This window comes from Oryx dammah, unplaced genomic scaffold (genome assembly GCF_014754425.2).
Source record: "Oryx dammah isolate SB20612 unplaced genomic scaffold, SCBI_Odam_1.1 HiC_scaffold_2, whole genome shotgun sequence".
NCBI lineage: Eukaryota > Metazoa > Chordata > Mammalia > Artiodactyla > Bovidae > Oryx > Oryx dammah.
In genome coordinates, this window is record NW_024070186.1 from 77,339,228 (window position 1) to 77,366,381 (window position 27,154).

Consider the following 27,154-nt stretch of genomic DNA (forward strand, 5'->3'; position numbering starts at 1 on the left):
ACTTCCCCATCACACTTATTTGCCTAGATTGAGGGCTGTTTTCACAGTTCCATTGGCTAGAGCTTTGCGAAGAGGTGCAGAATCTCTGAGTCCCTGATGTGAAGATCTGGGGCCCCGCGATGGGCCAGCAGATCCACTGAGTCACAGCTGGGGTGGTGGCCAGCCTATGGCCAGAACTCAGTGAAATGCATACACATGGGTATTTGTGTCACACCAAAACATATTTAACAGCTCACTGAAAACTCACAGCCTGAGCCCTAACTACTTACTGATTCCACTGAATCACAGAGTATTAGAGCTCGGTGCAACTTTAGAAATGATTTGCTCTGATCTCCCTCTTTTGTAGGAGTGCTAGAGGCTTAGTGGAAATCAGAATAAAGAGCAACAGAGTTCAGGGCTTCAGAGTTCAGACCCTGTAGTTGTCTGAACTGCTCAGGCTCAATCCTGACTTTATGAATTACTGTGAGGCCCTGTTCAAGTTGCTTCATGTCTCTGCACCTCAGTTTCTTCATCAGTCAGACAGGGTAGAGGTTCGTAACTTACGGAATGTTATGAGAACTAAGTCAATAACTCATGAAGTGCTTAGAACAGTGTCTGGCACATAAGCACCGTAGGTCTGTAAAACAAACTGGGAAGACAGGTGACTGTGAGTGACAGTGAGTCACAAGGCCACTCTGGGCACACATAGGTTGGATTAATTTACGTCTGCTTGCCTGTATGCTAAGTCGCTTCAGTCGTGTCCGACTCTCTGTGACAGTATGAACTCTAGTCCACTCGGCTCCTCTGTCCAAGGGATTCTCCGGGCAAGAATATTGGAGTGGGTTGCCACGCCCTCCTCCAGGGGATCTTCCCCAGGGATCAAACTCGCATCTCTTAACATCTCTTGCACTGGCAAGTAGGTTCTTTACCATTAGCGCCACCTGGGAAGCCCCACTTGTGTCTGAGTTCCCCTGTCTCTCATCGTCAAGTTGATTGCTTTCCTTGCTAGGATGATGAGGCCTGGAAATCCCACTCCGAGCTGCTGTCTGAGATTCCAAAGCAGCTGTTTAGAAGGAAGAGCATGACCACCAGTGGCCACACTGGCCTGGCTGAGGCAAAACACACTGCAGCTTTCGTTCTTGTATTGACCTGGGTCAAGCCATTGCAGGAGGCTCCTTGGAGTGAAATGGAGTCTGCGCTCTGGCTTTTGTCAGATGATGCAGGAACCTCCCCTTCTCCTACCTCCCCCCTCCCCCTACCCCGTTACTCTCTGATCCACCTCCTCTTTGATCTCTTGAAACTGGCTGAGGACTCACAGAACACACTCTTTTGTTCCACCCAGGTGTTCTCTTTTGGATCCTGATTCTATTTAAAAAGCCCTGTGATTCATTTGGTTCTGCAGCTTGGGGTTTTGAGAGTGGGGAGAAGACAGTGAGGGAAGAGGTATTATATATACAAATTGAATGTGTACATGCGTGCGTGCTCACTCACTTCCGCTGTGTCCGATTCTTTGCGACCCCATGGACTGTAGCCCTCCAGGCTCCTCTGTCCATGGGATTTTTAAGGCAAGAATACTGGAGTGGGGTGCTGTGCCCTCATCCAGGGAATCTTCCTGACCCAGGGGATCTTCCTGACCCAGGGATCTTCCTGACCCAGGGATCCAACCCACATCTCCTGCATCTCCTGCATTGCAAATGGATTATTTTACTGCTGAGACACGGGGGAAGCCCTTGAACTTGTACAAAAGGTTATAATTCAGGGGAGGCATGGCTCACTGAAGATGAGGAAAGAGGACCAGCCACTTCACTGGTGCCTGACGTAAGACTTGAGTGACAGGGAGGCGCCCCAGACTCCTGTGGATCCTCAGCAGAGTAAGCTGTCCCCATATCCTTCTCTGGGTGCTGTGCCATTGATGCTGAGAGCAGGGGGATGGGTGGAGAGGGGCTCAGACTCAGTTTGCTCCTCTCTTCACCCCTCACCCTAATTCAATCCCTCATCACTCTCTTCTCTCAGCTCAGCCCCTTCTTCTCCAGTCCTACTGCTGGCTCCCCTGCTCTCCCCACTAAATTGCAGCCAGCTTCTCTTTAAACCATGTCCTGCTGAAACACCTCCAGCCTCCCTGCAGCTACTAGAACAAAGTAGACTAACTCCTCACTGACCCTCAAGTCCCACTGATCTTAACTCCTACAGCTCCCCATCAAATTATACTCTGCTTTTCCACCCCAAGCAGTCATTCTTTATCCTCCACTAGGAAGACCTCATCACTATACCTCCGTGGAAACCATGGGCTCCAATTATTTACCTGCAGGGTGGCCTTGGGAAAGTTACTTAACCTCTCTGAACCTCATGTTCTTCATTTACAAAGTGACACTAAGAGTGAAGGGCTTTCGTGAAGAGGAACTAAGATAATACTTAGCACAGCACCTAGAACACAGGAAGAATAGAATAAAAGGTAACTATAATCATAGCCGTGGTCATAATGATGTTGATGATTGGTCTATCTTAAGTCATTTCTGCCACATAGCTTTCTATGATTTCCTAACTGAGTGCTAGGTCTTTTCCTTTTAAAGTGTCCCTGTCTGATGGCTGTCCCCATGTTCTACATAGTTTTACAGAGATATTTCCAATTATCCTGTTTCCCTCCTTGAAAGCAGAAACTGATCTTCCTCTGAATTCTTGGTTTCATCTAAAAATGGATTCTAGCCTTTCATAGGTGCTCAGTAAAGTTTCTGTTATTTGAATGTTCCTCTGGACCCTGGATGCAAGGCCAGAGGAAGTTAATGGTGATCCCGAGCTGCTTGGGAGCAATGGGTCCCTTTTTAGAAATGAGAGAGAGCCATTCACCATGGGACTCTGCCTGCAGGGACATGCAGCACAGCCTGGGCAACCAAAGGGACCAACAGGTCAGCTTGGTGAACTCTGCCCTCATGCCCCAACATCCTACTTCCCAAAGCCTGGACCAGTGTTGTTCTTGGTTACCAGAAAGAACTGGGGAAGCGTGTATGAGAGAGAAAGTGCTGAATTTGTCACTGAGACACTGCTTGGGAAATGGGAGAAGAAGCAGGAAGAGGTCCTATTTTCTAAGACTTGGGGAAGGAGAATGCTAGAGGGAGGGAAATGACCTATGGCTTATGCTCTTCTTCCAAGCTCAAAGGGAAGATGCTGTCCTTGTATATGGAATTGGTTAGGAAAATTTTCCTAGTTACAAGGAGCTCCTCAGCTCACTGTGGGTGAGTGCGGAGGGGTCCCAGCTTTCTGGTTCATCTGAATTGCAAGCCTTGGCTGACAACCGCAGTTACCTCTGCCCCAAGCTGACCTCATTTGAAATTCCCCGTGTTGCAGTCAAGGCCAGAGCTAAAACCTGATCACAGAGCTCAGCGGCTCTGGGCTGTAGGTCAGTTCACTCTCAGTAGTTGTTTCTTCTGAATCCCAGTGTGCAGAGACAGGCTGACTGCCCCCACCCCCAGGAGTCTAGACTTGGAGAGCACCCTAGGGATCATGACGCCTAGTCTTACTCTAGCCCTGAGAGGAAGGGTCATCCCACCGGGCAGTGATGGAGCCAAGAATGGAATGCAGAGCTCTGGCCCTGAGTCCAGGGCATTTTCCACTCACCCGAAAAGCCCCCAAAGACTGTTCAATCCGAGGACATAACCCGCAGAGAAAGGAGGAGATTGTGAAATGCTTCCACTAGAAACCCAGGGCTGGCTGAGAGCCTAGAAAGTTCTCCAACCCTCCTAACCTAGTCACAATTCAGCAGTTTTCATCCCACTCATCCATGTTAACTCTCTCTTCTACAAGGGCAAGGCCTGCCTTCCAACAAGCAGCTCTGAAAACAGCCATGCTGACTTCTGCTTGTATCTTCCCGGACACCTCTGCAGGCAAGACCTTTCCATTGAGCAACCACCTTGTGCAAACCAGCTCTTCTTTGCCCTCCATGATTACTCGGCAACTCTGCACAACAGTAACCCAAATGTTTGTTTTTATTTCAAACTTCAGATTGAAAAGCTAGCTGTGTGTTTTCTTTCTTTCCCTTGAGGAAGTTACCAGGGACCTGGAGGACTTCTCATCTTCAGCTCTTGATTGCTAGCTCCACACATCCCCATCTTTTGCTGACCCCCCAGTCTGTGCTAGGTGACCCAGGACATGCCAGGGAAGAAAAGATATCCCTCCAGAGGGAAGATGTTCCCCCCAAAAGGAGCCTCTCACTCAACCTCCCCCTAACCTCCCAACTCCAGAGTCACCAACCCTTGTCTCTACTGCCTCCTGCCAGCCTGGATCATTATCCCCCAGTTTTCTAGTTTACAAAGCATTTTGACCTCATGGTATATGATGTCCAAGGCCTCCCTGACATCGGGGCAGTATTTCACATTTGAGAGAAGACAGTCCCATGCAATTATGCATATATCTGGACATGATCTGTCCAAGTTTACATAGACAGCAGCATCATCAGCCTCCTGATTCTAAGTCCAGTGTTCCTTATGATCTCTCTTCTCCCAGCTACTCCCTTATTATACATCTTGCATATTCAGCTAAAAGGAGTTTTCTAGATCACCATTGTTCTCTGACTACTCTCACATTCACAGAGCTGCAGAGATTCCTCCTGCCTCCAGGATAAAATTCCAGTGATTTGGCTGATCTTTCAAAGCCCTCCACAGTGTGACTTCAGAGAGTTTCCTCAATGTTATTTCCACTGCTTCTGCTGGGTGGGTCTAATTGAATTTTCAATACTATCTTCTGCACTTTTTAAACATTTGGACCTTTGTCTTTTGGCTTCTCCGGACCTCCTCCCCATACTTCACCCCAGATCTAGCCTTCAAAATGCTGTTTTCTTCAGGGCTACCTCCTGCTAGAAGTCTCCTTGGATGGCCTCAGCCCACAGTGAACTCTCCCTTGTCACATTCCTCAGCCTTCATCAGCCACTCCACTCTCCTGGCCTCAGAGCAAACCTGTGTCAGGGAGGACTGAAGCTTGCCTTTACCTGCCATCTCCCACCTCAGCCCAGGCCTGGGCTTTGCATATCGAAAAACAGTCGGTCACATACATCTATTGGTAGTTTTCTACTAAATGCTAGGTTCAAGAAAACTTAGGGGTAGTATTTGCCTTCTCATGACCAAACAAGTAAGAAAGACAGAGAAAATGTTGGATCAAAAAAAAAAAAAATGTTGGATAAAAAGTAAAAATCTTCTATTCCATAACTGAAGTGTTTAGTGGACCTCTTTTCTCAGAGAAAGAAGAGGAAGAAGAAAGGGATAGAGCAGGATGGTTCAAGTCCAGATCAAAGAGCCTGATTTCCATCACTGGCTCCTCAGGACCTGGTAATGAACATACAGCATTGTCCTGGTACCATGTACCTTAAAAGTGAAAGTGAACATGCTGGTCTCTCAGTCATGTCTGACTCTTTGCGACCCCATGGACTGTAGCCTTCCAGGCTCCTTTGTCCATGGCATTCTCCAGGCAAGAATACTGGAATGGGTTGCCATGCCCTTCTGTAGGGGATCTTCCCAACCCAGAGATGGAACCCTGGTCTCCCGCACTGCAGGCAGATTCTTTACCGTCTGAGTTACAAGAGAAGCCCATACTATTCAGCTTGGAGCCTCAGTTTTTTCAACTAGAAAATGTGAATGATTGACCCTGCCTAGCCCATATCTCTCCATAATAGATGTGAATGTGCTCTGTGAGTTTAAATGCTAAACCTGTATGAGGGATGGTTAAAGCTCAGGCCACTCACTCCTGCCCAGTGTCTTTCCTTTCTTAAAATCCATGAGGCCATTTGGATCAACAGAGAAGCGAATGCTCCCTTTTTTACCTATGCTGTTGACCAGTGGCCTTTGATGCTGGAAAAGTCCCATGATCCTTGAGCTATTATTAGGGATGGTTACATTGGCAGAGGGAGGCTATAAACAGCCAGCAGAGCCATCATTAACCTTTGGGTTTCCCATTTCAGGAACCAGTTTCAAAATAAACCTTTCCTCTGAAGAGAGTACGTGTCTGCAGTTGCTCATGACCCACTGAAAGGAAAGGGAATTGCACTTTGAGAGATTGGGGAATTTGTCTTCCATGAGTTTGCTCAGCCCAGCCCTTAATCGTGAAACATGGCTCCAAACTGCGGACTTGAATCTTGAAGTTCAGCCAAGTTGGGTGGACTTCCGAGTGCCTCCATGGCTGGCTCCTCTGAGCCTCAGTGCCCTGCTCCAGGAAAACGACCACGACACACAGTGAGGGGACAGAATCTCAGGGAACAGGAAGGGAGTCAGGAAGGGAGGAGTCTGGGGCTGAGGGTTTCTGCGGTTCTTGCTCCCAAGTCCATGCCTGCCTCGGAGCTCCCCATGGGGATTTAGACCTCCCACATTTTCATTTGAAGTACCCCTGGGGGTTCCAGGTTCCCATGGCCCAGCAGACTGCAGTGAACTATCCCTCATCGCCCCCTTCCCCTACCACACATTGGTAACCTCGCTTCATTTACCACCCCCTCAGCCCCACCGCCTCTAAAGCAGCCAGGATATTTTAAAAGCCCTTGTTTTGATCTCCTTTGCATATCAGTTACACTATTTCTGAGCGTGCTTATTTTTATTTTTTTCCGGTGGTGAGCCCGTTGCTTTGAGCCGTCTGCTCGCACGTTTCCACTTCCCCTCACTTTCCTGTGTACTGCTGTGGTCTCTAGGCATGTGGCTCAGGCTACAGTGAATGGTTCTCATGGGCCTGTGGCCTTTGAAGGAGCGGGGAGGCAGGTTCTTCTGCCAATGGAGCTCCACTGCTCCTGACATCTGCAGAGGAGAGATGAAATTTCAGTTATGTTTCCTCGGCCTCATCTCCCAACAAAACCAGTTCTGTTGCTCAGTCTGAGACATGGGGCTCAGATCGGGAAAGGGCTCTGGATTGGGCATGAGAGAGACCAGAGTGTTCATTCCAACTTTGACACTGACCTTGAAAAAATCCTCTACCTTCTTTGGGTTGGCCTTAAATTTCCTAAACTTCCTTCTGGCTCTAAATTCTAGGATTCTAACCAACATGGGGTTGCTACCCTATCACCAAGCAAGATAGCTTCTATTCTGAGGATCAGCTTCGGAGATGGTTCTGAGATGGACATGTTGGAGATGCAGAAATGACTGTGATACTCCCGTCTCAGGGAGTAAATTTGTGGGGCAGAACATCTCATCTCTTGCTGATACGATCTTGTAAAATGTTATGTGTGATGACTTGTGAAATGTCCAAGCTAAAGCTTTCAAGTGAGTCACAATGTATGTCTAAATCTCTGTGCTTTCCAACATTTTCCATATTATGGCATTCTTAGAAAGTGATAGTATGAATACTTAAACAGCATAGTAGGCAAATGAATAATTGTGTATTTGTTATGTTAGCAACCAACCCACCGATTCTGATTACTCCAAGGACTAAGGAGACAATATTTGGGTCCACTGGGGCACAGATTGGGAAGCTTTGGTTGAGAGGATTAAGACAACTCCAGAAAAACAACAGTGCTCAAGCCTATGAAAAAACACAAAATGCTGGAGAATGTGGAATAGGTAAGAAAGAGAATCCTGAAAAGAGACCATGGGATTCAGATAGAGAATCCACCATTTGCCAACTCTCAGGAAACACTGAAGTTCAGTTTCTTCTGTCCTGGAAATAGTATTATCACCAGTGCAGAACTAAATAAGGTATTGCACCTCAGCATATTCTAAGCTCTCAATCAATGTTAGCTATTATTGTTCTGGCTAGTGTAAGACAGGAAATTAAATGTCATTTTGTTCAATCCTCCCATATAAGAGAAAAGGAAACTGACTTGATCAAAGTTGCATAGCTAGTTAGTAGCTGAGATGGGATTGAAACCCGAGTCTTCTGACATCAGTTCTATGCTTTTATATAATTTAAAAAAATGGTAGCTCATCCTGTATTAAAAACCATCCCAGATACCTAAGTACTTAGAGTGGGTTCTCCTTCCCTAAAGATATGTGGAAGATGGGACGAGTCATACTTGTTTTAAGCTGGTTTATCAGTGACTCTGCCTCAGGGACAGGCAGGAATGAAATCACCTCCTGTCATCTGCCTTCTATTCCAAGTAGGTAGCCAGGGGCCATGGGAATAGGTGCAGGGGCTACACATCTGGTATCTCAAGTGCCAAAGGCACAAAGCCATCATTCTAGAAGCCCCATTTTACATCTGAACATACTGAATAGCTGGCTCATTCGGAGTCACAGTTCCTGTTCAACCGCAAAACAAAGGTTAGGATCTGGAGCTCAGACTGACTGCTGGAGCCTTTCCACAGAGCTGTGCAGAAAGAGGGAGAATTTTAGACTCATTGTCTGCGTTTGCTGACCATGTTGCCCAAGGCTAAAAACATACTAAAGCATGCATGTTCAATCGTGTCCAACTCTTTGCAACCCCATGAACTGTAGCCTGCTAGGCTCCTCTCTCCACATGGTCTTCAATTATTCATTTAAATGTGTGTGTGTGTGTTTTAACCAGCTACAAATGATTAAGGCAACTTATAGGAAATATATAACCAATGATAAGGTGTGCATTAAAATAAATTCTAATGTCTTGGAAATAAACCATAGAATACCCAGGCCCATGTGGTCCAATGGCACATGTGAAGTGAAAGTGTTAGTCGCTCAGTTGTGTCCAACTCTTTGTGACCCTATGGACAGTAGTCTGCCAGGTTCCTCTGTCCATGGGATTCTCCAGGCAAGAATATTGGAGTGGGTTGCCATTCCCTTCTCCAGGGAATCTTCCTAACCCAGGGATTGAACTTGGGTCTCCTGAGCTTCGGGCAGATTCTTTACTGTCTGAGTCACCAGGGAAGTCCAATGGCACATATGTCTATTTAAATTTGAATTAATTAAAACTAAATATAATAAAAAAAAGTATCTAGCCTCCCAGGGCCACTAGCCACCTTTCAAGTGCCCAGTAACTCCATGTAGCTGATGGCTACTTATTGGACATTGCAGATGTGGAATATTTCCATGATTGTAGAAAGTTCTATTGAATGCTGCTGTCTATACAGGTAACCAGGTCCTATAGTTCTACACATTTGCAATAATTCAGCCAAGATTGTGGTTCTGAGCTTTGTGTTAGCAAAGCCAAAAAAAAAAAAAAAAGCCAAATCAGTGTCCCATTAGCAGTTCCTCAGGGGAAACAGACTTTTTAGCCCTTAGGCCTAAAAGAATTCATTTGATGGGGCTTCATAGAAAGATCACTGAGTGACACAGTTAAATCATGTTTTTTAAACCACAAGGGACAGAGTAGGCACAAATTTCAATGTTAATTTTTATACTGACTCACTTATAAAAGTTGAGGATATAATTCATCCAGATTCAATCTAAATGAAAATACTTGTTTGGGGGTGGGGAAGTGGGGAGGATACTTATTTTCTTGGTCCTGGAGGGGACCACCTTAGCAACACGGCTCAGGTGAATTGGCTCCCAGGGAATGACAATTGTGCTGAGGCCTGAATGATAAGATGAAGCAGTCATTGAAAGTGTGCAAGAAGAGCATCTAGCAGAAGGGGAAAGCAAGTGCAAAGGTCCTCAGGTTGGGAAGCGTTGGTAAGTCTGAGGGAGAAAAAACCCAGTGAACATTGTGGATGAGGCTGAGATTGAAAGGATATGATGCTAAACATAATTTTGTTGACAAAGGTCCACATAGTCAAAGCTATGGTTTTTCCTAGTAGTCATGAACAGATGTGAAAGTTGGACCATAAGGAAGGCTGAGAGCTGAAGAATTGATGCTTTCGAACTCTGGTGCTGGAGAAGACTGTTGGGAGTCCCTTGGACAACAATGAGATCAAATCTGTCAATCCTAAAGAAAACCAACCCTGAATATTCACTGGAAGGAACTGAGGCTGAAGCTGAAGCTCCAATACTTTGGCCACCTGATGCAAAGAGCCAACTCATTGGAAAACACCCTGATGCTGGGAAAGATTGAGGGCAAAAGGAGAAAGGAGCAACAGAGAATGAGACAGTTGGATAGCATCACTGACTCAATTGGAGATGAGTTTGAGCAAACTCAGGGAAATAGTGAATGACAGGGAAGCCTGCAGCTCATGGGGTCACAGACAGTTGGACACAAATTGGCAACTGAACAATAAGACAGAAGTCAGGGGACTGGACCTGTATGGTTTTACAGGTCATAGTAAGAGGAGTTGGCAGAGAGGTGACATAATTTGTGATTCTCGAAACATCATTCTGGTGACTGCACAGAAAATTACTAGGGGCACAAGAGTCTAGGGAAAGAATATGATGGTAGTTGGAATAAGATTGTTGCTGTGGAGATAATGAAAAATAGTCTGAATTGACACCTATTTTAGACGTAAAGGTCAATGTAACTTGCTAATGGATTAAACATGGGGTTTGAAGGAAGTCAGGAAAATTACTAGAATGATTCAAGTATTTACCCTGAACAAACAGCAGCTAGAAGGCTCAAACCACTTCCCATGACAGGGAAGACTTGGGAAGGAGGAACAGGAGGAGGAGAGAAGGATAAATCAATTGTTTGGTTTGGGTCATGTTTTGTGTGAAATTCCTATTAGATATACAATTAGAGTTATCAAGTCTGGAACTCAAGGGAGAAGTCAGGTAGAGAGAGAAACTTGAAGTCATCTGCATATAGATAGTATATTAAAGCTTTGGGACTCATGGAGCTTATCTAGGATGAGTAGAGATAGAGACAGAATTGAAACAAGAACCTCTGAGCACTCCAAAATTTGATACAGAGGAGAAAGAGCCAGATAAGGAGACAAAAAGGTAAGGGCAAATGAGATGAGTGTGGAATCCCAGAAAGCTAGAGAAGAAAACGTTCAAGATCAGAAGGATCAACCATGCTGCATTCTATCGAATAATCCAGTTAGTTGAATGTATTTTGGCATTGGGTGCATCCACCATTGGTGACCTTGATAAGGGCTGTTAAGTATAGGGTCAGAAGAAATTTGGAGCATTGTTGAGGAAAGAATGGGAGCTGATCAGAGGAGATAGGAAATACCGATTTTACTTTTTTAAAGTTTTTTTGTGAAGGCATCAGAGAAACAGGATGGCAGCTATGGGGATATGTAGGGTCAAGGGAGAGTTGCTGTTTTTTAATTGTTGTTATGAAAGCATATTTGTTTGCTAATAGAATGGATGTAACAAAATAAGAGAAAATAATGTTGCAGGAAAGAAGTACATGAAAGGAGATAACATCCAGAGGACACATGGAAGAAGTGAACTTAAGAGGCTGTGACACTCCCTCCACTTAGTAAGGAGGAGGCAGTGTGTGTGGGTCCAGATGCAGGAGAGTTAAGGAGTTGGTAGTGGAAAGATACAGTGATTTCCTCTGATAGCAAAGAAGGAATGTCATCATCCTGAGGTCCAGAGAGGGTGCAGCCCAGTGGAGATTTCAGAGGGAGATAAAGGTATGAAAAAATCAATCCAGAGCCTGATAAAGTAACTTTGTTAGAAGTGTTAGAGGGCACGCTGGCAGGATCCACTGAAGGTTGTGGTCATAAATTTAAAGTGACCACATGATCCGCAGCTTTCTTAACAGCATTCTGTTGCTTAGTTGCAAGCAAAGGAGGACGGAGAAGATAATCACATTTCACCAGGATGGGGGTTTTGCCCAATGAAGGGAAAGCAGCAAGGGAATTTAGGATGTTGGAAAGAGAGCGGTTATGATACAGAGCAGAGGGAGTTACAGTTGGAATAGGGGTTAAGGCTACTCAATAAACACATCAGCGAACTCCACATGTATCCAGACCATCTGCCTGGACCTCTCAGTATGTCGAGAAATTTCCTTCCCCCGGAAAAGGGAGTTCATTACTGGCTTCCTTTGGTTTTTTGCCACATCTAGAATCCCCCCTTCAAGGTTATGCAACCAATTAGAAACTGAGTATTGGGTATCAAACTAGGAGATGGAGGGAAGAGTCAAACCTGAGCACAGAAGGGGATGTTTTCCTAGTAACTCACAGTCTGTAGCCAAGTCTCACCTCTTGGCTTAGATCTAGATGAAGGCATGGGGCAGGAAAACATCCCACACATGCAGAGGAAAGACTTGGATTTGCACTCACAAGGTGAGAAAGTTCCCTCACGCCCTGAGCCTTTGTTCCCTTAAACCTCTGGCCCTACCTAAGTTACAGATCATTACACAGACCTGATGAAATGATGAGTATAAAATCATCTCAGTTGCCAGAAAGTGTGGAGCTATGTGGAGATTATAGTCGTGCCTCTGTACATTGGTCTGCACATATAGGTCACCATGGCTAGTAAGCCACTTGCCTTAAAGTTGGAAACTGATGAAATGCTAACAATGAAAGGCAAGTACATTTCAAAACAGAAGCAATGGGAAGCAACTGTCTCTCTTTTTTGTGCAACATCCTATGAACTCGTGGCTCTCACAGCCCAGGATGTTGCTGCAGTTGTCAGCCCAGCATGCTTTGAACAGCACAAGACTGATCCCTGAGTCACCCCGTAATCCTGACTTAGTAACTTTATCTTTCAATACCTCAGTCATCTTCTCTGTAAAGTGGGAAGACTCGTACCAGCTCCTACTCAACTTCTAGGGACTCCAGAGGATTCAACTTTTTTTTTTTTTAAGAAAAATTAATAACTGGAAAGTACTCCGAGTTGCTTTGAAAAGTTGGGATAAATATGAAGTGTCACTATCATTGAGTGTGAGGCAATACTTCCCACCCCCACCATGTCCCGGGGTGACAATGTGAGCTGTGTGACAGGCTATTTTTAAATTATCATCTCTGGAAGCATATGGTCCTGCTCAGTGCCAAAAAGAGAACTGACCTGCTTCTGTTTGTTTACTTGTTGGTTTTGATCTGATGGAGCATTTTCTATGTTCTGTTAAGATGATCCTTTATACCCTAGACTTTTCAAGCAAATACTGAAGTTTTTCTACAACATAGCCTACAAGAGACCATGTCAACACAACTTGCTTAGACAACAATAAAGGCCATAAGAGGACAGTAGTGTGTTTATGCAAATCTTCCTTCTGTGTCACTGAAGACGTTTGAGGGTTTGCCTGGTTGATGTTGATGATGATGATGGTGATGGTGATGGTAATGATTTATTTTGTTTTAGGTTTTATTAATAACAACTGCTACTGACTAAAGCTGTTTTCTGCTCCAAATATACAGCCCTGGTGGCTCAGCTGGTAAGGAAATATACAGCAGCAGCTTTTTAAAAGCTTCATGTTTGCTGACCCCTCTAATTGACCTGACTTCACCCTCTGCTTGGCAGGTCTCCTGAATTGAGTTAAACTTCTGGGATTTGATTTCTGATACCAAATCCCTGGAAAGATATCCAGCCGCTCAGGTGAAAAAGGAAAGAGATGAAAACATCTGTTTTGTGGGACCTGACTTTTGTAGAAGGCAGATAAAACATCCCGGTCAAAGTAAAGAAAGGATAAGAAGGATCCTAAATTTTCTCTTTCTTTTTTTATTTATTTTTTTCTGTAAAGTCCAGAGTCAAAGTTTCTTTTCTTGGGGTCAAGTGATAACCAAAGATAGAAGTAACAAGATTTTGTGGCACTTCACTTATTTAATTTAAGAGGTAATTTATAAATGTTAGTAACAAGGAAAACTTAGAAGGTAGGCCCTGCTTCTGCAATTAAATGACTGAATCTAGAAGATGTGAAAGGAATGTAAAAAGTTCTGGATGCTTCTGGGGACAAATAAGAGAATCAATTATGGAAATTCACAAAAGTTCAAGGTTTAAAAATTGTGAAGCAGATACAACCAACTACAGGTCTTCCTCAAGCACTAGTGAATGCTCTTCATTAGAGAAGTTTAAGAAGAGAATGAATGCATATTTCCTGGAGATATTGGAGCAGAAGTTCTGAAATTGGCCACAGGTGTGAACAGGTGAACTTTATGATTTTGGCCAACTCCTAAAATCTATCTTTCTTTGGATCAGCCAGTAACTTCAAACCCTTTTTTTGTGCAGAGACAAATAGACACTGTGAGACCATTTTGGGTTTTCTGGAGTCTTCCAGTGTTCACATAGCTGCTGCTAAGTCACTTCAGTCGTGTTCGACTCTGTGTGACCCCGTAGACGGCAGCCCACCAGGCTCTGCCATCCCTGGGATTCTCCAGGCAAGAACACTGGAGTGGTTGCCATTTCCTTCTCCAATGCATGAAAGTGAAAAGTGAAAGTGAAGTCACTCAGTCATGTCCGACTCTAAGCGACCCCATGGACTGCAGCCTTCCAGGCTCCTCCATCCATTGGAATTTCCAGGCAAGAGTACTGGAGTGGGGTGCCATTGCCTTCTCCAGTGTTCACATAGAGATGCTGCCTATTTCTTGCTCCTCCTTGCCCAATTTAACTCAAATCCCAAAGTTGAGACACGAACAAAGGAGGAAAGATTAAGGTGACTTTGTTCTCCCATTACAAGCAGAACTCTTTCACTTACATGTAATTCCTTCTCTTACTGTTCCTGTTGGTCTGGTCCAAACCACAGCATCCTGAGTCTGGAATCCCCCACCATCCCCCTTCTCTCCTGTATCTCCCCCACAAGTCCATTTTTCATGTGAGTCCTCCTAAATCATTATCATGGCTTATTATTGACCTAAAAACTGTCCTGACTTTCCCTTTCCAATAACTCTCTCAAATCCTTAAATCCATAACTCAAGCTTGATGGTGACTCTAATGCCAAGTAGATTGATCTACCAAGAAAGTCTTCCACTATTTGACTCCATTATGCCACACCCTGATGTAGAGATTTTCTGTCTTCTTTATCTACTTCATCACCCAACTCAAGCCTTACCTCCTCTCCAGGAATCATTCCCAACATCTCCAGCCTGGCTGATGATCTCAGCTTCTCTGAGCTCCTACAAATCTTAGAGTCTTTACCCATCATTTAAGCAGTTAATAGAGGCTTGAGGTGTTTCACATATTTCATTTGGATACCCAAATGAGTTGTCTTGTTTCCTAACACAGGGTTATAGGTTCCTGGAGTGCAGGGACCATCTCTTATGTTTCTTTTGTAATCCCCCTGGTGCCTAGCACATTGTTAGATACAGAGTATTGCTATTGTAGTAGCAATAATCCTTCACTCTCACAGAAGCCTTTAGGGTTGAAACAGCACCTCCATGTGTCATTCAAATGATTCCTGAAACAAATAGCAAGGTCCACAAGGCAGACAATGAGTAACATCCTACAAGGGAGGAAACTGAGGTCCAGCAAGCTGCACATCCCATGGGGATTCTAACCCAATGCTCTCCCAATTATAATTATTAGAAGAGTAGACAAATGAACAGATCTTGCAGTTCAAATATTTGTAGGCAGCCAAAGGGAGGTGACCTTGTGTTTCACCACTGCCTGTTCTATTGGTGTAGGTTGACCTCCAAAACAGGCTAAAGAATCCACTTTGTATGGGTAGACTCCATTTGAGAGACAGATGGCCCCTGCCCCTCTGACTTCATCTGGTAATAAGAAGAGAGTCCATGTAGAAGCCCGAGTGCTTTGGAATGTGTTTGTGTGGGAGCCTAGATGGAAATCAGCAACCTCAGGGCAAACCTCTGAACCTGCCCATCCTGAGGCTTCTAGGACTCTGACCAAGGCAGGTAGAAGGGACCAGTCTGGAAGAGGCCTTAGGCACCAACCCGTCCTCAGTGGCCTTCACCTCATTAATTGGTAAATTCACCCTCTCACATTTAAAGACATTTTTAAAGCCTTTGGAAATGTGTTCCTGTTCCTACAGAAATTCTCTCTGAATTTTCTAGTGAAAAAAGTCTGCCAGCTTTGTTCAGCCAAGTTTCTTTCCCCCCCTCTTTTCTTTGACCATGAAATCAGCTTTGGTGCCAGCACTGAGATCTAGCAGGTGTTTGACGCATCACGTGCTGTGATAAGAGTTGGTTACAGAAGTTCATTCAAGCTAATCACCATGGCTTTTGAGGCATCATTGCCACTGATCATAAAACTGTCCTTGAAAACCAGAAGCCCAAGATATTCAACCAGAATGTATTCTTTTCTTTCTACTTCTATGTTCTCTGTGTCCTCTCTACATCTGGTGTAAGAGAGAGAGGGGTAGGAGAAGTCAGGGGATGGGGACTTGAATCCTGATTCTGCCCCAAGCTAGCCATGTGACCCTGGTGAAGTCATTTCTCAGTTCTGAGCCTTGTGGGTCTTTTTCACCATGGAGAGGTGAGAGTGGAAGATTGCCAAGTTCTCTATAAGTCCTGATATGTCCTGAAGAGAAGACGAAGACATGCTTGCCTTTCCTCACCCAGAATGTACTTTACATAAGTGAATTTACTTCCTTTTTTCACTGGTTTGTTCCTCTAGTCAGGGGTGAGGGGAGCGATGCTGCCCACATGAGCTTGGAGAGGGAGGGGGCCTATGTGAGTGTATGGGTGGGGATGGGCTATGCTGGCAAGTGAAGGAGCTGCTGCTGCTGCTGCTGCTGCTGCTGTTAAGTCGCTTCAGTCGTGTCCGACTCTGTGCGACCCCAGAGACAGCAGCCCACCAGGCTCCCCCGTCCCTGGGAGTCTCCAGGCAAGAACACTGGAGTGGGTTGCCATTGCCTTCTCCAATGCATGAAAGTGAAAAGTGAAAGTGAAGTCGCTCAGTCGTGTCCGACTCTTAGCGACCCCATGGACTGCAGCCCACCAGGCTCCTCCGCCCATGCGATTTTCCAGGCAAGAGTGCTGGAGTGCAAACACCACTAATTACTTCAACTACATAACACTTATTTCTGTGATGATATTAAAGGACCTTCCAGGTATTTAGAGTATGAACACCTACAGGAGAATGATGAAGAAATTTTCAGTTCCATAATTGTTCCTGAAAAGGCATTCAAAAATTCTAATTCTGCAAATTAGATTACTTTAGCGGGGAAAAAAGGTGAGAAAAAATTTTCATATCAAGAAGAAAAAAATATCCCCTTGCTATTCTTTGCCCCCAAACCTTTAAAACAGCCCATGGAGAATCAGACTGTAGGTCTTTTTATGCATTAGAGTTTGTACCCAAAAAGTTTGCATATATTTTATCACTTGATCTTTGAAACAATCCTCTGAAAGGAGGCCTTTGTCACTGTCTTCATTTCACAGGTGAGGAAACTAAAGCTCTAACAGGTTTAGCAACTTGTTAGTGTACTCAAATCATAGGTGGCCAAGTTGAGAGTGAACCTGTTGGTCTGGAACTCTCCGTGCTAGGTACTCTTCCACAATATCCCAAGGGGAGTTCTTATTGGCCTCAAACAAAGAGGTGAATGGGCTCCCCTGGTGGTTCAGCTGGTAAAGAATCTGCCTGCAATACAAGAGACCAGGATTTGAGCCCTGGGTCGGGAAGATCCCCTGGAGAAGGGAAAGGCTACCCACTCCAGTATTTTTACCTGAAAAAAAGGGCTGTGGACAATAGTCCATGGGCTTCCCAGGTTGCACTAGTAGTAAAGAACCCACTTGCCAGTGCAGGAGACATGAGACATAGGTTCGATTTGAGACACAGATCAGGAAGATCCCCTGGAGGAGGGCATGGCAACCCACTCTGGTATTTTTGCCTGGAGAATCCCATGGACAGAGCAGCCTGGCGGGCTACAGTCCATGGGGTCGCAAAGAATAGGACATGACTGAAGCACCTTAGCACACACACAACAGTCCATGGGTCACAAAAGAGACAGAACAGAGTGACTAACAACGTTCACTTTTTCAAAGTGATGAATAATTATCTACAAGACTGGATCAGGGGTTATCTCTCTAAAGGTCTAAAGGACTGCTGTACAATCACAGACTGACCGAGCAGCAAAGTCCCAGCTGCCCCCACCACACCCCCCTCCTCCAGATATCACCCTGGCCTTTTTCTTCAGCTGAGTACTTCCCTGGTACTCTGACCTACTGAGATAAGTTGGTGGCAAAGTCAGTCCTGAAATCCTTCAGTTTCATCTTATATTCTTCAAGATACCTGGTATTAAAAATCAAGTGATTCCACAGAATACGCACTAAAGAGAAGACCAAGAATTTTTTTTTTCAGCCACTAAATAGTCCTGCTGGCCAGAGTTGGCCAGAGTTGACTTTTATCTCGGTTTCTCCCTGGTCTTATATTCACCAACCTCACTAATATAACATAGAATGGCCATGGCAGACAGAAATGTGACTGCCCATGAGTCATTAATTCTTGACCTTCAGCATGTTTTGAAAATGTGTTGTGAAATGCTTACCAATCAATAATTCCATCACTGGGCAGTCGAGAAGCTGGGAGTTGTGCAAGAGGGGAAGTGGGGCATTAATGCTGGTCACTCAGGAGGCTCCAAATTTCTGCTGAGAGCAGGACCTAAAGACACAAAATCTCCAGAATAGTCTTTAAAGGAATCAAAGAGAGGACCAAGGCTAAGGGGGAGTGAAAGTAAACTTCTGCCCTCGCATGAGGCCAGTAAAGTGGGGCAAGCTGTTATTTGCAGAAACTCCCAAGCTAGCCTGTTCGTCCTTTTCTGCCAAAGGCTAAGAGACATGCTACACCCCGGACTGCATCTAGGCATCCCTTCTCCATGACCAACACGGCAGCCTGAGCTACAGGTATATTCCAAGTGTCCTAGGTGAAGGAGGGCGCCTGGTACCAGGGGAAGGAGCACAGAACAAGAAGGATTCAAGCTCCTGTCTGCACTCATCAGGCCTGTGACATTGCGAGGGGTCACATCCTTTGTGGGATCTTCAGGGCCTTCCTTTCTACTGAAAGGAGAAGGCATCTGCCCCACAGACCACAGAAAGCTCTGAGGTAGTGAGGGGTATGCAAACAATCTGCAAACTATACGAATATGAAGGACTATTGGTAGAAGCCCATCCACCTTGGTTTTGCAAGCTCAGCTGGAAAGAATCCCCTGTTTAAGGAATGGCATAGCCCATGAATGGGGTACGACTTGTGGTTAGAATGGAAAACTGAAGATTGTCCCACACAGATGACAGAGAGGAATTTTCACATTCTTAGTGTGTGCCAGTCACTGTTGGCTGGAACAGTGGTGTGATGATAAATGTTTAACAACTGGTTCTCTGGGATGACAAAGCCTGGAACTGTAGCACTTGCTGATTTCCGTGGGGTAAATTCTAGTGCCATGCTGATTTCAAGCTATCAATGTGACATCACTAAACCATGAAGTGAGGAAAAGATGCCCACAAGTGGCTCTCCCTACTGAATGCAAGCCAGTTCCATCACACTACAGAAACTCTGCTCAGTGCTGAGGTTGGTGTAATGGACTTTGTGACCCTTCTTAAAACACAAGGTTCAAGTTTTAATATCTAGTGACAGTGCTCTTCCTCCAGTAACTCAAAGATGAAAATTTTTATTTAAATTTGTACTTAGCATTTTTATAACAAATTTCAATTGTGTATTTCTTTATGGACATTGTTGAGGCCTAAAATACCATCATTCTATCATCCTAAGTAATGTTCCTTTTCTTCAACTTGCAAATCTGATAATAGAGCAGCAAGCAAGGTAAAATGGAATACAGCATGAAGACGGAGTCAGGAAACTTGAGTCCAGGTGTTAGCAGTCTCATCTGTGTGAACTTTTACAAGTCACCTGCCTTCCCTGAGTCTCAGTTTCTACATCTGTAAAATGGGAACAGCCCTGGTTTGCTTGCCTCATAGGGCTACGGTGGGATCAAAGGCAATCACACCAGTGCAAGTGTTTTGAGAACAGCACAATCCTACTGGGCTTTGAGTGATTATGATTAACTTCCAAAAATGGATTACTGTTCATGGCTATTCACAAGAATTATCAACCAACACCACACTGGAAAAGCCCTGCACAGGAGCTCAAATCCCTTCCCTGGAGTAGAGCTGCTCCCAGGCGGGATTGGTGTGACATGAAGGGAGCAGCCCCCAGGACTGTGGGGTGGTTAAACTCTGCTGTTCTGGGCCCAGGGACATTGGAAATTACTTGTGCCCACAGACCTTCACACCAAATGACCCATGGAGTTTAAAAACAAGATTGAGCCCAAGCTCTGTCAACCTAGAGCTGGGACAGAGTCAGTGAAGAGCTAGGCAATAGAGCCTGCTTGATAGATTTCCCCAGCCAACTTGGAGACCATCTCTGAGCGGATGAGGGGGCCTGGGGAAATCTGCATTTTATAAAGTGTCCCTGTTAATACAGATGAATATGACAAAAATGGAACATGATGCAAAACTCGATGGAGTGGAGCAGGGAAAGGGCTCAATCCATGCTGTGCCAGGGCATAGACGGAAAGTAATACTTCTTGAGGGAAACCCAGGAAGACACCACCATAATCCATGATCTGGCCAGGCTTCTTTCTTCTCTTAATAGAATAGTACTGCCCCTACCCATCCACTTACATACAGGATGATCAAAACATATAGAGTTGTCTGGTTGGCACACAGGATATCAGTCACCGAGGTCTCTGCAAAGAAGACCATTGATTGTCAGCCACCAGCTGCTACCAAAGGCTGGCACAGAAAGATGCTTTCAAGGGAGGTTTCCCTAAAGCACTGTTTCTGCCCCCACTCCTCTAGTTATCTTAAAGAAAAAGTTCTGTGGATCCCTGTACCACTAGTGAACACATCCTAAACTTGACCTCACTGGGGCATGTCAAACAGTGTTCTATCTTTTCTTCCACCCATTTGGTCAACAAATATTTATCAGGCTCCAATTATGTCATACACACATATAGAGCTGGAAACAGGATGAATGAGATTCCATTTCTGTCTTTTGTTGTTTTTCAGTTGCTAAGTCATGTAGACTCTTTTCGACCCCATGGACAGCAGCACACCAGGCTTCCCTGTCCTTCACTATCTCCTGGAGTTTGCTCAGACTCATGTCCTTTGAGTTGGTGATGCCATCCAACCATCTCGTACTCTATTGCCCCCATCTCTTGCCTTCAATCTTTCTCAGCATCAGGGTCTTTTTCAATGATTCAGCTCTTTGCATCAGGTAGCCAAAGGATTGGAGCTTCAACTTAAGCATCTTATGGTCTAATTTTTACATCTGTACATGACTACTGGAAAAACCATAGCTTTAACTATATGGACCTTTGTCAGCAAACTGAAAGGGAAAGGCACTCAGTCGCATCTGACTCTTAGTGACCCCATGGACTATGTAGTTCATGGAATTCTCCAGGCCAGAATACTGGAGTGGGTAGCCTTTCCCTTCTCCAGGGGATCTTCCAAACCCAGGGACTGAACCCAGGTCTCCTGCATTGCAGGCAGATTCTTTAGCAGCTGAGCCACCAGGGAAGCCCAAGAATACTGGAGTGGGTAGCCTATCCCTCCTCCATCGGATCTTCCCAACCCAGGAATCGAGCAGAGGTCTCCTGCACTGCAGGAGGATTCTTTACCAACTGAGCTATCAGGGAAGCCAACAAAGTGATGTCTCTGCTTTTTAATACATTGCCTAGGTTTGTCACAGCTTTCCTTCCAAGGAGCGAGTGTCCTTTAATTTCATGGTTCCCATCACCATCTGTAGTGCTTTTGGAGCCCAAGAAAACAAACTCCACCACTGTTGCTCCAAAAAGAGTTAAGGTTCGTGGAGGATTCAGAAACAAAGCCAATGGTTACAGCACCATGTATTAAGTATAACTGAGAGATGCTAGGTCCTGGGGTTTCCAGAGCAGCAAGCACCTAACTATGGTGGGGGTTGAGAGGGGATGAGAAATGCTTTCCAGAATGGAAGATGCCAGGTTTGCAAAATAGGAGGGATCTCTAGGCAGAAGGAATAGGTGATGCAAAGCACAGAGGCAGGAGCATGATGTGTGCTGAGGGAACAAGTAGACTGTGATAGAGAATTTGTAAGAGGTGCACCAGCAGATGAGGCTGGACACTCTCACCTGCCAAGCCTGGAGTATAGATCTCACCATGAAGGCCACGCACAGCCTTTGGAAAACTTGCAGAAGGGTTCGGTTTGCACTTTTATAGATCCATTTCTAGAGAAACAGTGTGCAAAACAGGTTGAAATCATAAGAAAGCAAATTAAAAAGCCATTGCAGTAGCCCAGGTGAGACCTAAACTAGTGGTGATGGATTTAAACAAATCCAGAGGGCGGATTTAAACCAAATCAAGAGAGAGAGTCTCTAGGATGGATTGGGTGCAGGCTGGAGGTTAGGGTTAGAGTCATCTAAACAAATGATGAGAGTGATGGGAGCTATGAAATTAAAAGACGCTTGCTCCTTGGAAGGAAAGCTATGACAGACCTAGAAAACATATTAAAAAGCAGAGACATCACTTTGCAGACAAAGGTCCATATAGCTAAAGCTATGGTTTTTCCAGTAGTCATGTATGGATGCAAGAATTAGGCCATAAGATGCTTAAGCTGAAGCTCCAGTCCTTAGATTTCCATGGCAAGGACAGCCTGTGTATGTGCTGCTTTAACTGAATAATGAACCCAGGAGAATAACCTAATTTCAGAAAGAAGTTCAGTTTGGTAAATGTTCAGTTTGAGGTGACTTTGGAATATCTAGGGGAAGAAATTTAGGCACTAGCTAATATGAGTCTCTGAACTCAGAAGGGGGAACAAGAAGAAGATATAAGAAGAACTTTCCTGCATTAGACATAAAACTCTTGCTAAAGAGATTCATTACCCTTGAGGATTACTCGGTATGAAATTTGGTTTCCACATTAGTACCAGAAAAAAATTCAAACAATCAAGACACTCCCTTCAAACAGAAAAAGAACATAATGTAAGTCATCTTGTTTACTTTTTGCCTGGCCTGCCAGGAAGCTCAGAGATATATTTAATGTTCAATTGCAGTAATGTACTGAGAAAGCCTTATAATTAACATATTTGTCTTCTTGCTATTTTTATGGCTTTATTTTTTATTTACAATTTAATATCTTCAGTGCATATCCCATATCATCAGGTGCCTCTACTTCTCTTAGGAAATAAAAAGCGTGTATGCTTTCCTTTGATATTAAGCTAAGTTTGCACCCTATTCACTTCAAGTGTTTTTTGGGCTCCCAAGTTTTCCTTTACAATTTATAAGAATAACTATTTTTTCTCCAAGTAAAAGGAAGGAAACAAACAAACAAACAAACCCTCTTCCGAAAGGAATTAGTCCTCAGGGATCAGTTAGAGCCAAACGGACCAGAAGCCTATAGATCGTTATAGAAAGTTAGAGTCATTGACTCAGAAAGAGCATCCAAAAGGTATATGAGAAATAAAATCTGAGCAGAGGAGTTTCAGCCCAGCCCATTTTGTTACTTCTCAGCCAAGTAAAACTAGTCCCAGGATGAGGCAGGCTACAACATAAATAACACCACAGAGGGTTTGGGTAAATTCCATTCAGGTTATTAAGAACTACCTTTTAACCTTTGAGGAACAAGAATGTCATAACAATAGCAGTTGTTACCATTTTAAAATGCCCTTACATCATTACCTAACTTAATCCTCTCCAGTGTTCTGACAAGAACTGTGGTTATTCATACTTTAGGTTATGTGTTCTCTTGCATAACTCATCTTGCAACCACTTTTAGGAAAAGAACACTGGTCTGAGCTCCCATCCCTCCAGTAAGACCATTTGTAGTTATGGAAGTGGAATGAGGCTGCCTGATTTTCATCTAGCACTTTCAGTTTCCAGAACACTGTCACCTCCATATAATAGGTGACCCTCAGAATCACCCCCTGATGTAAGCTGGGAAGGATGTATCCTCTCCATTTCACAGATACAACTAGCAAGTTATACCCCGTTGAGCTCGATTTGAGAAATAAAAGGAGGACACTAAGACCCCACACCCCCAAGATGTCCCCTCACCCTGCCCTACATCTGAGTCTTCTCGGGCTTTCAGAGGGAGGCCCTCCTTCAGCTTGCAACAACTCCTTCACTGGCAAAGTAAGATGCTAATGATAGAAACCTCCAGTGAACAGCCCTAGCTCATCTGACTTCCCTCCTCACTAATGAACACAGCCTCTTCATGCCACAAAATCAGAAGTTGGTTAGGATCCCTTTTTTCCTTCTACTGGAATTCACCTGCTTCTGGTTTCACCAAATGATAAGCCTCAGAGCAACCAGTCAAGAAAACAGCCATGTAAACAATCTTTAAAGCAGTCCATGAAATTTAAAACAGTAGGACTAAATGGCTCTCCCTAGGCCAGACTCAGAAGTTCTTCTTAATCATGCAGCTTCTGAAGTCACTTCACCCGTCTGAGTCTTAGCTCCATCTGCAAAATGGGTCAATAATAACCTTTGTCCTGCCTCTCTTCATAGGCAGGACAAGATCAAAATTGTGTATTATTAGCATCTTATAAGTACTTCCATGGTGGCTCAGAGTTAAAGAATCTGCCTACAGAGCAAGAGGCACAGGAGACGCAGGTTTGATCCCTGCGTCAGGAAGATCCCCTAAAGGAGGAAATGGAAACCCACTCCAGTATTCTTCCCAGGAAAATCCCATGGATAGAGGAACCTGGTGGGCTACAATCCATAGCATCGCAAAGAGTCAGACAGGAATGAAGCGGCTGAGTACCCAGCATCTTATGAATATGAGAGCCACTCAGTACTATTCAAGCAGGGAATTTCAAACCTTTAACTCAAGGGGCAGAGAGATGGTGTAGGAAAAGTGTTGGCCATGGGTCAGAAGCTACTGGAACTGACATGCATGCAGCCTGCATCCATGGGAAGAGAGATGCTGGGGTGACATGCACAGCCACGCAATGACCCCTGCCAGCACCCAAGCTGACAAAAGTCATCAGAAGATACAGTCAAAAATTCCTTTCAAAGAATCTCTTAGTTCAACAGTTTTATTCCCCAGGGAAGATAAAATGTATATACTTCCTGTAATCAATCACAAGCCTCTTGAAGCTTCAGTCAGATAATTTGCACAATTCTAATTTGTAAAGGTGACAGACTAGAGGTGGAAAGTATCTATGGGGCCCTTTAATACATGTAAATTAGAACAGTACCCTGGTCTTTACTGAATTATAATGAACTCTCAGTTTTCCTCTAGACCAGAATGTTCAAATCATAGATGACAGAGCCAGAAAAAACTTCTTGGAGGCCCTTTACCTCATTTATCCTCCCCGTTCCCATTTTACAGAGCAGGAAACTAAGACTCAGACACATGTGACCTGCTTACAGTCACGCCACAAGGTGGAATCAGATAAAAGCACACGCTGTACACTTGCTGTACTTAATCCAGCATGTGTTTACTGAGAATCTACTGAATTCTTGGTGGGGAAATATAGAGGAAAAAGCCAGAAAAACCACCTTCAAGAAAGCCAGACTCCACAAAGGAAGATAAACAAGTAAGCAGAAGTTTCTGGCAGAAGTGGTATGTGCCATATGAACAAGGATACAAAATGCCATGTGGATGCAGACTTCAGAGAGGTCACCTCCACCCGGGGTGATCAGAGAAGACTCCACCTGTGTGTGTATGCTGTGCTCAGTTTCGTTCAACTCTTTGAGACCCCAAGGACTGTGGCCCATGGACTGGTGGACTGTGGCCCACCAGGCTCCTCTGTCCATGGGATTTCCCAGGCAAGAATATTGGAGTGGCTTGCTGTTTCCTTCTCCAAGGGATCTTCCCAACCCAGGGACTGAACCCGGGTCTCTCACGTTGCAGACAGATTCTGTACTGCTGAGCCATAAGGGAAGCCCAAGACTCTGTGAAGGAGTTGCCATTTGAAGATATTAAGCATACAGAGTGGAAAAGCATTCCAGGCAAAAGGAACAGAGAGAGCTAAGGCAAGATGATGAAGAGAGAACACAGCATGCACTGAGAGTTTTATACACACTGTTGCAAAGAGCAGGAGGGTTTGTACCAGCTGCTTCAAGATAATCTCGGACAATGTCAACAGTCTCAGCTGCTATCCTCCACCTCATTCGGCACGCTCCTGGGGGCAGAGGCCTGTGTCCACCTAATGGGCCAGTACGACACCTGGCCCAGTGTGGATAGCATTGTAGGGCTTAATAAATTCCCTTTGAAGATGAGAGGACTGTACAGGAGAAAAGAATTTGCCACTCAAGTGAGTCAGCCGGAACGGCAGGCGTGTCCTGGCTTCTCGGGCCAAGCAACTAGGGCCGATGGGCCAGACATGCTGGGTCACTTCCCCCTGGGGCCACTGGATTCCACCTGGGAACATTGAGTCTTTTTTCAGCAAATCGTTCCTAAGCCACGACACTCCTGGCTCATCCCTAGCCTTTGTAGTTTCACCAGCGTAATTGATCCCAGAGCTCAGCTTCCTCCAGGCCCATTGGTTTCCTAGGGAGTGATGGGGTATCAGGTGCCCTTAGAGCACCTGTGCAGCCTGGCCTCCTGGGGCAGAGATGGAGTGACATGTGAGAGGCAGACATAAATAGTCCTGAGTTCTGTAGTCATCCTTTTGGGTGTTCTGAGCTTCCTGTCCTGAGCTAAGGTTTTCTCCTGGGGTTAGCTGCAGCACGGAGAGATAAACAAAGCTTGAAAGTGACTCTCCCACTGGAAAGCTAAAGGCACTTTCAAGACAATGCTTTCTCCTACCTTCTGATGAATGCGTCCCAGACTTGCCACCATCACACCCTGGTGAAGGCTCTCCAAAGTGTGTAGGTGGAGAGGAGAGACCACCTGAGGATGAAACTTCTTTCAGGTGTCCTCCCACATATGTTGGGGCTGCAGAATGTCCAAAGAGACAGGCAAATCTTGCCAGGATTCACCATGGCAGGAGAACCTGTCACCCCGGTGTTCGGCACTGAGCAGCCCAAACAAGCCTTAGTGACTAAGGTGTTTTTTTTTTCCACTTACACCTGGTTCTTTTGCTTTCACCACAGAATTATATTAGCAAATGAGATCCTTGAGTAAGCAAAACAGGTCCTTCACAGATTCTTTTGTAAGAACACATTCCTGAGCCTACTACAGATATTTAGAGTCAAGGAACATTTATTCACACAGGCTTTTCAAAATACACCTCCAAGCTATTTTCACCATGTCGTTGCCATGATCTGAAAAATTAAGTGTGTAGGCAGGCAGCCAGTGGCTTGCAAAAACTAAGGACTGGGCAGCAAAAAAAAAAAAAAATTAAAAGCAAGTCACAGATGCACGTTCAACATATGTAACTGACAAAGAATTAATACCCTGAATATAGCAGAGAAATCCTATACATGCATAAGAAGAATTAAAAGCAATCAAGATACATTGGCAGACTGTATGAACATGCAAAGTGTGGAAAGAGAAATTATTCTTAGCATATGGTAAAATGCTTAACTTCACTAATAAAGAAATGCAGATTTAAAAATTAAGAGATGCCATCTCACATCCATCAGATTAGCTAAAATTCTTGAAGTCTGACAA

The 27,154-nt window shown here is 44.7% G+C and overlaps 1 long non-coding RNA gene across 1 annotated transcript; it reads right to left on the reverse strand.

The window, feature by feature from the left end:
* Positions 1-6,410: 6,410 nt before the first annotated feature.
* LOC120872590 lies at positions 6,411-26,588 on the reverse strand. Its single transcript, XR_005723278.1, has 3 exons — positions 26,348-26,588; positions 18,112-18,224; positions 6,411-6,743 (listed from the first exon to the last, which is right to left on the reverse strand). It is a non-coding gene; the product is annotated as an uncharacterized LOC120872590 (long non-coding RNA).
* Positions 26,589-27,154: the final 566 nt, after the last annotated feature.